The following is a 12,893-nucleotide window of genomic DNA, read 5'->3' on the forward strand; positions in this document are numbered from 1 at the left end:
TTAGAACCAAATAATTCCTTTCTGCCAAGTGTTGACATGTGTCATTCTTGATGACTCGTCCAATTTTGTTGAGTCACATGCCATGTGTACAATTTGCGCGACACATGGCATATGCCATGTATGCCTCAACACGTTGAAACTTTAATGCGTTGGTCAACATTTATTTCACCGAAATTTAGATGTCTATAGCTATAAACACACTCTCACACATTCTTCTCAAATTTTGACCGTCAGACCGAATGAATTATAGAAAATCAACGAACAAAAATTAACAAGGTTGGGTGAGAAGTAAAAATAGGTGTGGAAAGAATACTACCTCTTATTTGTTGCCATTTAGTTCAAGAACCAATTTCTCAGGTTATGCGGTAGCCCTTAAGCTTGATAAATGCTCTTAGGCCATCTTTAACCGAAGGAGGGCCAGAGGGCTCGTTTTAGACCTATAGCCCTCCAACAAATTAATATTTTAATGAATAGTGTAGGACCATATTTCTTACCATTTCCAACCGAGGGGCCAAAGGGCCATAGGCCAAACATAGCTCTGTGACAAAAAACCATCTCCAACAGAGGGGGCCAAAGGGCCATAGGGTCAAACATAATTTAAATTTAAACACTACAACTTAAATTTAAACTCTATAATCATCATCATCTTCATCATCCGCCATTGTAGGAGTATAGTCGGAGGTAAACAACTACCGTTGGGCCATAATTTCCTTCTTTTTCCTATCAAAATAGGCCTTACTCATTCGAATGTAATCTAAAGTGTTCGTTAGCATATTCCTATCGTCCATCTCTTATTGTATTTGTTTGGCCCATTCTTCATGCTTACGGTTCCTTTCTTTCGCGGTAATGACATTTTGCTCTGCCATGAATTGCAAAGTGGCCGCCATTTCCTGTTGAAAGGTGATATCATCCTTTGCCTTGCCTTTTTCCTTCAATTTTTGGGCTTTGTTTCGTCCCATAGCCCTAGGTATGGAGCCTTCACTCGAAGACGGATTTTTTACCCTTGTTTCTTGAATGGTAGGTGATCCATCTTCATCCCCATATACAACTGAGGATGCATTTCCAAACACTGGCGTAGGACCTACTCTATGTTGAGGTGGATCTTCAAATAACACCCACCCTTTACAAATTTCCCAACAACCGTGATGCTGAAAGAGTTTCGAGTTGCCCTCCATATACAATTCCTCCGCTTGGCATACATAGAAAATATAATTACAAAAATTAAAGGAAATTAATTTATGAAATTAAATGTAATATAATTAAATATTTAAAATAAATTGTGAAAACACTTACTTCGTCGTAGTAATTGGCGTTGCTTTCATGTCTACTTACGGATGTTAACAGTGTTTTATGCCATTTATTCAAACTTGGATGAAGATGTTTCTTCAATCTTGAAGAACAACTCTCGTGGTTTCGAGTATTCGGTGGAGTGGTGCCTTTGTAGAACTCATAGTATTTTTTGAACACATGAGTCCAAACACCTTCACTTGTTTGAGAAGTCACACTATCTTTCGAGACTCATCTATAAGCCTTACAAAGAGCTTCATCTTCTTTTCGGATCCAAGCCCTACCTTTCATTACAGATGTGGCCATTTCAAAATTATTGAAAAAATTAAAGGAAATATTATTGGAAGAGGTAAGAAAATAGAATGTGAAGAATTGAAATAGAATGAAGTGAGATAATATGGAATGGTGAAAATTATGTAGGAATGACTTAGATATTTATAAGGAAAAAAAGGGCAATTTTTTAAATTTTTTTCAAAAAAATTTGGTCGAAAAAAAAAAATTCAAATCCAACCCAACGGTAACTGATGTTAGTTACCGTTGGATTCAAAATTTTTGCCAGCCCCGGGCCGGCTGGCCGGCTGGCTGGCTGGCTGGGTTGGGCTAGCCGGTTAGTTCTTTTCTCCTTTTTTGGCTCGGTAGGGCCCATAAGCCCTTTGACCTGGCTCTTGATTAGAGATGATTTTCGTATCATTTCGAATTATTTTCAGCCTTCTAGCCCTCTAACCGGATCGGTTGGAGATGGCTTTACAACCAAAATGTAGTCTCGATGGCAATATTTGGCTAATAAATAATTGTTACGTGTATGGTTCAATTTGTCACGAAATGTAATTGTAAAATATCTACGCTAACCTGAGTAACCTCCCCAACCCATCAATCAGCATCGTATTAATGTAGCTGGGGACTCACTGTCTTTACAATTTTGCTTTACGTGATCGAATCATTTCCATATCTTCTATGGTTCCAATTCAATACTCAATCTCAATTTTCCAGTCTATCGCCATCTACTAATTCAACCATACTACCAATTTTCTATGATTCCAATTCAATACTCAATCTTCCAATATCAACTTTACAGTGAAGAGTCACTTATTATTACAGTTTAATGATATTCCGTTTTACTTAAACCCACCGTCCCTATTACGATGTGGACATACGACCTAACTATAGTGAAAACGGCACAATAATTGTGGGCCCGCTTTATTTATTAAAAAAAAAAACAACTAGTAACAAGCCAGTTATTCATTATTTTCAAAAATCGAAAAGATTTGTAAAAACATATCAACATCCCTCGTACCATAAGTCTAACCCCGCTTTATTAGGTAGCAATTGGTTGGCCTGTTCGCTGCACTCTCGAGTCTTCGTCTATATTTTCAGTTGAAAAACCGCCACCAACAGAGTTTCGTTCCACTTTCTATCGGCGATTCGATTCCCCACCATGACGACGTCGTTGGACTCCAATACTCAAAAAACCGCACCGTCATGGACTTCTCTGCCGTGGAGGACGCGGGTGTCGTTGTCCGTTCTGTCCAAAATAACGGACGCTGCCCGCCGCGCTGACGGCACCGTCAATCGTCGTCTCATGAACATCCTCGATTTCAAGTCCTCCGCCACCCCTGCCGCTCCCGTCAGAGGCGTCACCTCATCCGACGTCACTGTGGAACCCGCTCGCAAACTCTGGTTCCGCCTCTTCGTCCCCCAGTCCACGTTGTCGACTCCATCTGATCTACCCATCATCGTATTCTTCCACGGCGGAGGATTCACCTTCCTCAGCCCTGCCTCATTCGCATACGACGCCGTTTGCCGCAAGTTTGCTCGGAAATTCCCGGCTGTTGTCGTCTCTGTCAATTACCGCCTCTGCCCCGAACACCGGTACCCTTCCCCATACGACGACGGGTTCGATGTCCTTACCTTCCTCGACCAAAACGACGACGTCCTCCCCAAAAACGCAAACAGATCCAGAATCTTCTTGGCCGGGGACAGCGCCGGAGCCAACCTGGCCCACCACGTGGCGGTTCGGGCCGCCCGCGAGAAGGATCGAATGCGGGTCGTGAAACCTGTGGGGTTGATATCGATACAACCGTTTTTCGGGGGAGAGGAGCGGGTTGAGTCTGAAATCCGGCTACACGGAGCTCCTCTGGTATCGGTGGCCCGAACGGACTGGCTGTGGAAGGTGTTTTTGCCTGACGGGTCGAACCGGGACCACGAGGCGGCGAACGTGAGTGGGCCAAACGCGGTGGACATATCGGGCCTGGAGTATCCGAAGACGATTGTATTCACTGGGGGATTGGATCCGCTACAAGACAGGCAGAGGAGGTACTACCAGTGGTTGAAGAAATCGGGGAAGGAGGCGAAACTAATCGAGTATCCAAACATGGTCCATGCATTTTATGTGTTTCCGGAATTAACAGAGTCTAACCAGCTGATTAACCAAGTCAAAGATTTCATTGCTTCCGTGTGAATTTGACTTGACTTTGTATTCTACCTTGGGAAATGGTTTCGTTGTTATCTAGTACCACTATGTCTTTGCTGTATGATAGTCATGTTGAATATATGAGAATTAATACTAAAATTTTAGTTTAATTAGAGATTTGGTTTTCAAACGGTGAGCAGCTTCGTTGTTTTGGCGGTGAGTATGGGCCACAGTTGCTCTAGTGATCGAAGATAACAAGACCTTGGAATCCTCCTCAATGATCTCGATGAGGGAGTATTTAGAAAGAGACGAGAATGACACCTAAACAGAAGGGCAGACAAAATAATGACACCTAAATATTGGCAGTAGAAAGCCTTAGGTAGTTTTGTGGTCTACTCATGATGCAAGTGTAAAACAGTTATACTTAGTATTGTTTACATGTCCTTGTCCTATTGAATATGGTTAATTTATGTTTCCACGTGAATATAGTTTTACCTTGCATCATGAGTAGACCACAAAACTGTCTAAGGCTTTCTATTGTCAATGTTCAATTAGCCCTAAATCTGATGTAATCCACAAGCAGTCCAAGTTTTCATAAGGTTTTCTACTCAATCTTCCTCTCTCGTAGGGCTTTCTACTCTCTCTCGCTCTCTTTTTCTTCTAGTTGTTCTAATTATGGTCTAGGGTTCCACCAAATTCAATGAGACAATTCAACTCAATTTTGATCAAATAAACAATGGATTCTTCTATTGGGTTATTATTTTTGTAATACTTTAGGGTTTTTTAAATACTCAATTTTGGTAGATAGGTTTTTCTGATTGGGTAATTAATTGGTTTCTATGATTGTTTGTTAATTTTATTGGCTCTGCAAGGAGATGAATTTTTGCATGAATTTTCTAATTTAGGAATCATGACATGATTCCTTAATTTGATTAATTGTTATTATCTATCATTGTAGGATAACACAGATGCTCCTGACGTATATAGTCTTTATTGCTTAAGTATAGTCGGTAATAGATGGAGAGATTGTAAGTGTCGAGTAAAGCAAAGATGGTATGACAAGTATGAGACTGATGAACAACGTTTAGCCATCACTCCTTGGGTCACTGCAGAGCAATGGAATACTAATAAAGTATCGGGGTCTTCCGAAAGTAAAGGTAAAAAAAATATGAGTACAAAGTTTTAATAGGAATTTATCTTAACTGAATCAAACAGAATGTTCTGAGGCAAATAAAGCTAATCGTTCCCAATGAGGTGCCTCTCATAGAACATGTCGTATTTCATATGCTCAATTGAGACACAAGGTAAATGCATCAGGTATATTTAGTTTTTGGTTCTTCTCATAGGCACATACTTAAGAACATGCAATAGTTCAAGAGACCTAATTCACCATTCATATGATTTTTTTTTTTTTTTTTTTTTTTTTTTTTTCAGATGAATTGTTGATATGAATTTAGGACATATCCATGCTTTCTTTTTTAGATGAATCGTTGACATTAGTTTAGCACAAATTCATGCTTTTTCTTTAATGAATATTGCTGGTATTAACATTGGTTTCCAAGTTACCAATGCCGTTCAAGGGAGATTTAGACCTAGACCGGTACCTGAAGCACTACCGAAGTGTTATGACACTTCACAAACAGAACGAAACTTCATGTGCAAAGTCTTTAATTGCCATGAGGTTGAAGAATCCGGGAAGGAGGCTAAGCTAATCGAGTATCCAAACATGATCCATGCGTAGTCTTATGTGTTTCCGGAATTTCCAGATCCAACCAGCTCACTTCTCAGGTCAAGGATTTCGATGCTTCTGTTTGAACTCATTTGTACTTGTATTTGTTGAAAATTGGAGGATGAAAATTTAAAGAAATTAGAAAGTAAGGGGTACGTTAGCCAAAACAAGGACTTCTTGTAGGTGGGATTTCTGGGCAATAACCCGTAAGGTGGAGTTGGGATGGGAATCCAATAAATAAATATAATTCTTTTCTTTTCTTTGCAGTCTTCGCTTCTGTAATGCTTAGGTTTCTACTGTTATATTTTATTTCCTTATTCCTTTATGGTGAGTTATCCTATTGGATTGGATGCAATTGGAAGCTCAATTTGTATGAGACCGAATGGTTCTTAAATGCAGTGTAACCCATTATTTGAGAGAGTGTCGGTGAATAAAGCATTCAATAGGAACCTAATCGGCGGTGAACTCAATTGAATGGGAAGTTATATCTGTGCGAGGTCGAATGGTACTTAAATACAACGTGACTCGTTATTTGTGGGAGTGTCAAACTATCTAACTGGTCAAACTCCCTACCTAAGTTTTATGAGTGTTTCGAATTTCTTGATCAATTTATGATATCTTAACATTTGTTTGTTTGCCAATAAGGGCAATCTCAAAAGCTTTGGGTCATATTTGCATCTTTGCAATGAGGTTTTATTTCTTGTAAAACCAATGATAAGCATCATACATTTTCACTTTGCTGTCTATTGCAATATGATTAAATCCCTAATCACACATATATTCAGTCTAATCTATGCTACAAATAAATTACAAAATATTACACTAAAATATTATATAATTTCCTCATCCAGTACATCATCATATTGTATAAACTTAAAAAAGTTTTGTTACGATCTTGGAAACCCAATACCCCGAACAAAATTAGAGAGAAAAAAAGGAAGGACCAAATTATTAGCAAGAGTAGATTAGGCCACCATGGCTACAAATACTATAGATCATCGTCTTTCATTTGGTGAACCAAATTTTATGAATTTACCTACCATTTAGATTGGAAAATTGAGCCAATATATCAGTTCCCGAGTGGTCATTAATGGGGTGAGCATTAGTTGAACCCTTGTCGCCTTCATGGATGGTAGCCGGGCGGATAGCGGGAGTTGGGGTACTAGGGGGAGGAATCGCAGCAGCAGCAGGGGATGTCGCAGCGGCATCGACCTCAGTGGAAGGCAGCACAACGCTGCTACTTTCATCCTCAGGCTTTCCTTGAGTGAATGCCTCTTGAAGTTGCAGAGCATACTCCAAGTTCCACAACACATCTCCCATTGTGGGCCTGTCCACACCATGTTCTTCCAAACACTTCTCTGCAGCCTCGCCAAACTTCTTCATTGATTCAGGGTCAATGGATCCAACGAGGAGAGGATCAATGATCTTTTCGAGAAGTCCTTTCCTCTTCCACTGCATTCCCCAGTCAGCCAAGTTCACTTGCTCCCTCGGAAGTGCCGGGTCTATAGCAGGCCTTGCACACAGTGCTTCAAGTAAAACAACCCCAAACGAGTACACATCCGACTTGTCTGTCAACTGCTGCCTCCTGAAATATTCAGGGTCTAAGTACCCGAAGCTTCCCTTCACGGCAGTGCTGACGTAGTTCTGTCCCATGGTTGCGTCTTTGGAAAGACCGAAATCAGCAACCTTGGCAGTGAGTTGATCATCAAGCAAAATGTTAGTTGTTTTAACGTCGCGGTGAATAATGCCTTGTGTTGTTCCAGTGTGAAGGTAATGAAGCCCGCGAGCTGCCCCGATACAGATTTCTAGTCTTTGCTTCCATGACAACGGAGGCAAGTCCTTGCCATAGAGATGATCGCGGAAGGGTCCATTAGACATGTACTCATAAACTAAGATCATTTCTGAGTTTTCGTCACAGTAGCCAATTAGTGACACCAAATGCCTGTGCCTTAACTTGGACAACATCTGGATCTCTGTCTGAAACTCTGTAATGCCTTGTTCGGATTGGGGGTTGCCTCGCTTGACAGCCACGCTAGTCCCGTCATCAATAACGCAAAGATACACATTGCCGAATCCACCAACACCAATGATCTTACTCGAGTCAAAGTTGTTGGTGGCTTCTTGTAACTCCTGAAAAGTGAAGTAGCGGCCAAGGCCTAAAGTGGAGTTGTACATGTTGCTTGAGGTCTTGCTCGACATGAAGCTAGTGTCACCGGCTTGGACAGGAAGTAGCCAAGAAGAGAAGCTGTTCCTCTTTTGCCAATCTTGAGGTCTCTTTCGCCATTTGTAAACCATTGCTCCAAGCCCTACAAAGGCCCCGAACATCAAACCAAACCCAACTGCAGCCACCGCACCCTTGTGAGGCCCGCTGCCGCCTGTTTCCACTTTCTTTCCATCAACCCCGAATTCACCATCCAAACTGTCCACAGAATTGCTTAGTTTCATCACCTCCAAACCATTCAAAATGGCATTTGGTGCACCATTGTCCATTCTTGAAGGACCAATCTGGACTGATAACCCATCGGATACCAAGGAAGCATTTACGACAATGTCCTTATAGTACGGAATTGCCAAACCGTTGACAGTGTGTGACAAATCCAAATCGCTTATCGCCATGTTCCCGTTAATGTACACATTGAAGTAGAGGTTACCAAGCGACTTGCTTACAATGTCACAAAAATGTAATCGAATTAAGTAGGCAAATGCATTTTCCGCCTGGAAATTCCATGTTATGTTGAAATTTTGATTGCTCACAATAGCATCAGCCATTTGCACGACGGTTGCATAAATAGTTGGTGGCGCGATTTGGGGGGTTAGTCCATCGGGATACTTGACCGTACTAGTCCCAACCGACGTAGCCTTGGCCATATTTTTGGACTTGATGTATGCGTCATCGGGCAACCAAGAGCGTCCTAATGTGTCATTTGCGGATGTGACAAGGGGTCCTCCCATGTTAAGCCTGTACATTGTTTCGTACCCGAATTTGGATAGCCCTTGAAATTGGCTCGCCGGTTGAAGGTTGTTGGCCGTGTCGGTGATCAAATTATCAGGAGCTGAAACCACCTCAATGGCATTGATGAACGCCGCAGAGTTCTTCATGGGAGAGAACTTGATGGAGAATTGCTGCTCGGTTATGTTCAAAAGGTACTCCTTCATAAAAATTTGGTTCTTGGTGTTGTTCTTGTTCTCGTCCACATTGAAGCTGTGCAGCAGAGTGTACTTTTGCGTCATGACATTGAATGTAGCCTTTTGAAGATCGAACACCGAGTTGCTTAGTGGGTAGAAATGAAGACGAATCCAATGCCATCCCGGCCTTGCCATGTGGAACGTGTAAGTGGCATCGCTCTTGAAAATCCTGGCAGTCAAATAAAGAGGGGAAGGCACGTCTGCCTTGTCGACAAAGACCTTGTTGTCATCGTCTGCCTTCAACTGCTGCGTGGATTCTGATTCAGTTTTGAAGGCTCTCCCATCGGGGAGGGTGGCCTTGTTGGTGGCGCCACAATCGATGAGGAAGTTATCTTGGGGAGTAAATGGTGGGGAGGACGCTGAGAGGACGAAGGTGGGGGAGGCAAGGAGGGAGAAAAGAAGGACCAGGAGGAGAGCCATCGATGTCGAAAGTGGTGATGGCAAGGAGGATAGAAAAAGATTGGGTTTTGTTTGGTTGGTTATTTTTCTATCTCCATCCCTCCTGGGCGGGATGAGGTTTGAGCACAAAAGGTTGGCAAATGTAATTGAAAAAGGGGTCTAAAACTAACTGTAGTTGGTAATTTTTTTTTTCTTTTTACTTTTTTACTTTATTTTTGGGTTTTTATTTTTTCTACAAAGCCGTGGTTGGTGTTTTGTTTAGATTATAAGTGGAGGGAAGGAGGTGACAACCCAGATAGGCTGTGAGTTCCCAAGAAAGAGGCAACGTTTGTGGACAAAGATTTTGGCTTTTGGAAGCTTTGTTTGTTTTGGTGCCTTTATTTAGAAGTAGAAAAATAATTAACGGTTGGACTAATACTAACATTGAATTAACGGTTGGACTCACTTTGAATTGGTCTAAGTTCTAACATTATTTCAACCTCTCTCTCTCTTCTGTTAATTTGCATCTAAAAAAAGGCCTTGGGTTTTGAGGAACTAGTTTGGCCTAGACACCAACATTTCTTTCCATCTATGAGTGATCAAGTAGAGTAAAAGGTCTCTGGCATGGCAAAGTAGGCAACCAGAAAATTTTACGGAGTGATGTCTGCACAACCTTTTTCATTTTTTGCATGCATTCACGCCGCTCTGCTTTATGCGGTGATGAGTTTTTCCAACCTAAAATCTTAATCTGCCACTTCAAACTGAACTTTGATGCTCAGCCAAAGGTTAACAGGCCGCAGCATGATTTATCCTCACACACAAGGAAAAGTTTCAAACAAGTTTGCATTGAAGGGGACCCCAAATAAATTATCAATTATCCTTTAAAATTACGTTATTTCATGAAGATTTTAGATGTATTATTTAAAATACAAACAAATTGCTCGACGTTTTCACATATTTCTTGGACACATGTGCTTCGAGAGAGGTTAACTTCTTAGCTGATGCTATAACCGGTCGCGGCTATAATGCACATGAAGTTGAGTTGTGGGATAGATCTTTTGCCTCCCGCTACTAGAAATGTTTTCTTGTTTGACCTCGTAGGCATGAGTTCTGTGAGCTAGATCATTGATTGATTGTTAGTTATAAAAATAATAATAAATTAATTAGTTAAAAGATACTTTTTCAATTACAATTCACTGTCATGCGGCTTTGATCACTGAGTACAAATCACAGTTCTAACGCCAAAAGTAAAATGTGAGCACTCGGCAGATTTTTGGTGTTGATTAAGCCTTATAAAAAAGAACAAGGAAAAAATTGGGGATTAAACGTAAAAAGTGGGTTCATGCGTATATGTTATGTATGATTTAAATAAAAATAGTATATTTTAGCGAATTCTTCTGAAGTATACAAAATAATCATATTTTTTTTAAACAATATGTATGTCTGGATGTAATATGCACATTATACGAGAATCTATATAACAATATATTTAGGATAGTGATATACACCTTTTTTTTTTTTTTTGTACTTTTCAAACATTCTTTTAATTTACACAGATGTCAGATCGAATAAATTTAAGAACATTAAAGTACACAATTTAACATAGTGTTTGTGAGAAGTAAAAAGAAGTGTGTGAATAACAACGTTCTATATTTTAACTAAGAAATGAGGAAATAAATTAACAATTTAACATCGAACTAACTATTGACAAGATTCAAGGGTAATACATCATCTACTTAGAAGTTTTATTTTATACAAATTCTACTAACTAGTAATGTGTTCACCTTGGATAAAAAAATAATTAATCTAATTTACTTTCTAGGGTTTTTTATTATAATTTTATTAATCCTATACAAAAAGAAGAGTTTGCTACCACTTAGTAATATGATCTAGTGATATTACTCCTCACTTGTAAATAAGAAAAGGAAAACTAATTAAAAGAGATTGAAAACTTTGAAAGTTAACCAAAAACCATGTAATAACTTTATTTAATAAGTCGTTGTTTTCCGCACTCCAGACCAAACAATACCCGCCAGAGATTGAGCTCGACTCGAGAGATGGAGACATAAGGGTGCCTGATGGAGTTGGAATAGCGTTTGCGTTTCCTACTTGCTACTTCTGTAATTTCCCATGAAGTACAGTGAAATTCTCTTTTCTTATGAACAAAAGAACAATAGTCTTGTAAAAGGTAAGCCAAAAGATGTGCATCAACTTGACATATTAAAAATACAAAATAGACCATCTATTTCATCTCGTTGTTGAATGAATAATTCAAGCGATTTCAAGTTAAGATATACAGACTTCAAATTTGGATTTTTTTTTTTTGTTAGCCTTATTATATGGTATTGAGCAAGTATTTGGTAGGAGATTGGTAATGCTGCTAAATGATATATACCGCGTCGTTATTTTCGACTATTTTCTACACATGAAAATTTTAGGAGTTTAATGGAATTTTCAAAGCTTAAACTATCTTAAACATTGGATTAAATATATGGAAATTTTTAAAGAACGAGCATGCCTGCGAAAATTCGCAAGTAGAAAGCCAAATAGTTTTTATGGTTTCAGTTTAAGAAATAATGATAGTATAAATGTTTAGTTTAAGTAGTTAGTGTTCAATTTAAAAAATAATGATAGTACCCGTATTTAGTTCTAGAAATAGTTAGCATTTAGTTTACGAAATATTGATAGTACCGGTATTCAGTTTAAGAAATAGTCAATGCTCACTTTAAGAAATAGTGATATTATCGTGTTTAGTTTTGGAAATAGTTAGTGGTCAGTTTATGAAATAGTGATAGTATCAGTGTTCAGTTTAAGAAATACGCAATGTTCAATTCTAGAAATAGTATGCGTTCAATTTAAGAAATAGTGATGTACCAGTGTTCAGTTTAGAAAATAGTGATAGTACCAATGTTTAGTTTAAGTGTTCACTTTAAGAAATAGTGATATTATGTGTTTAGTTCTGTAAATAGTTAGTGGTCAGTTTACGAAATAGTGATAGTACCAGTATTCAATTTAAGAAATAGTCACTGCTCACTTTAAAAAATAGTGATTGTATCGTGTTTAGTTCTAGAAATAGTTTGTGGTCAGTTTACAAAATAGTGATAGTACCAATGTTTAGTTTAAGAAATAGTCTGTGTTCAGTTTAAGAAATAGTGATAGTACCAGTGTTTAGTTTACGAAATAGTGATAGTACCAGTGTTCAGTTTAAGAAATAATCAGTGCTCACTTTAAGAAATAGCGATAATATTGTGTGTAGTTCTAGAAATAGTTTGTGGTCAATTTACAAAATAGTGATAGTATAAGTGTTCAGTTTAAGAAATAGTGAATGTTCAATTCTAGAAATAGTCTGTGTTCAGTTTAAGAAATAGTGATAGTACCAGTGTTTACTTTAAGAAATAATCGGTGCTCACTTTAAGAAATAGTGATATTATCATGTTTAGTTCTAGAAATAGTTTGTGGTCAGTTTACAAAATAGTGATAGTATCAGTGTTCAGTTTAAGAAACAATGAATGTTCAATTCTAGAAATAGTTTGTGTTTAGTTTAAGAAATAGTGATAGTACCAATGTTCAGTTTACGAAATAGTAATAGTATTAGTGTTCAATTTAAGAAATAATCGATGTTCACTTTAAGAAATAGTAATAATCATTGTTCATTTTCATTAAAAGAAGATCAATTTGTCTTATTGATATGTTCAACAAGTTCATAGGGATTTTGAGTGACTGATTTTCCGCGTCATACTAAAACTCTATGTTTCTTACATCACTTGTTGTTTATGATCTGACCGTGAAAAATAGTTTTCAAGTTCAATTTCATAAATAGTTTTCGTGTTCCGTTTCATAAATAGTATTTGTGTTCAGTTTCATAAATAGTTTTCGTGTTTAGTTTCATAAATAGTATCGGCG

At 38.6% G+C, this 12,893-nt stretch overlaps 2 pseudogenes across 2 annotated transcripts; one reads left to right on the top strand and one right to left on the bottom strand.

Moving 5' to 3' along the window:
• The first annotated feature begins 2,458 nt into the window (after window positions 1-2,458).
• LOC137730047 (putative carboxylesterase 18 pseudogene) lies at window positions 2,459-3,872 on the top strand (annotated as a pseudogene). Its single transcript, XR_015952495.1, has one exon. The product of XR_015952495.1 is annotated as a putative carboxylesterase 18 pseudogene (transcript).
• A 2,231-nt stretch (window positions 3,873-6,103) lies between these two features.
• On the bottom strand, window positions 6,104-9,270 carry LOC137729928 (putative receptor-like protein kinase At4g39110 pseudogene; annotated as a pseudogene). Its single transcript, XR_015952494.1, has one exon. The product of XR_015952494.1 is annotated as a putative receptor-like protein kinase At4g39110 pseudogene (transcript).
• Between the last annotated feature and the right edge of the window lie 3,623 nt (window positions 9,271-12,893).

Source organism: Pyrus communis, chromosome 10 (assembly GCF_041283825.1).
Source record: "Pyrus communis isolate YQ-2024b chromosome 10, ASM4128382v1, whole genome shotgun sequence".
NCBI classification, from domain to species: Eukaryota; Viridiplantae; Streptophyta; class Magnoliopsida; order Rosales; family Rosaceae; genus Pyrus; species Pyrus communis.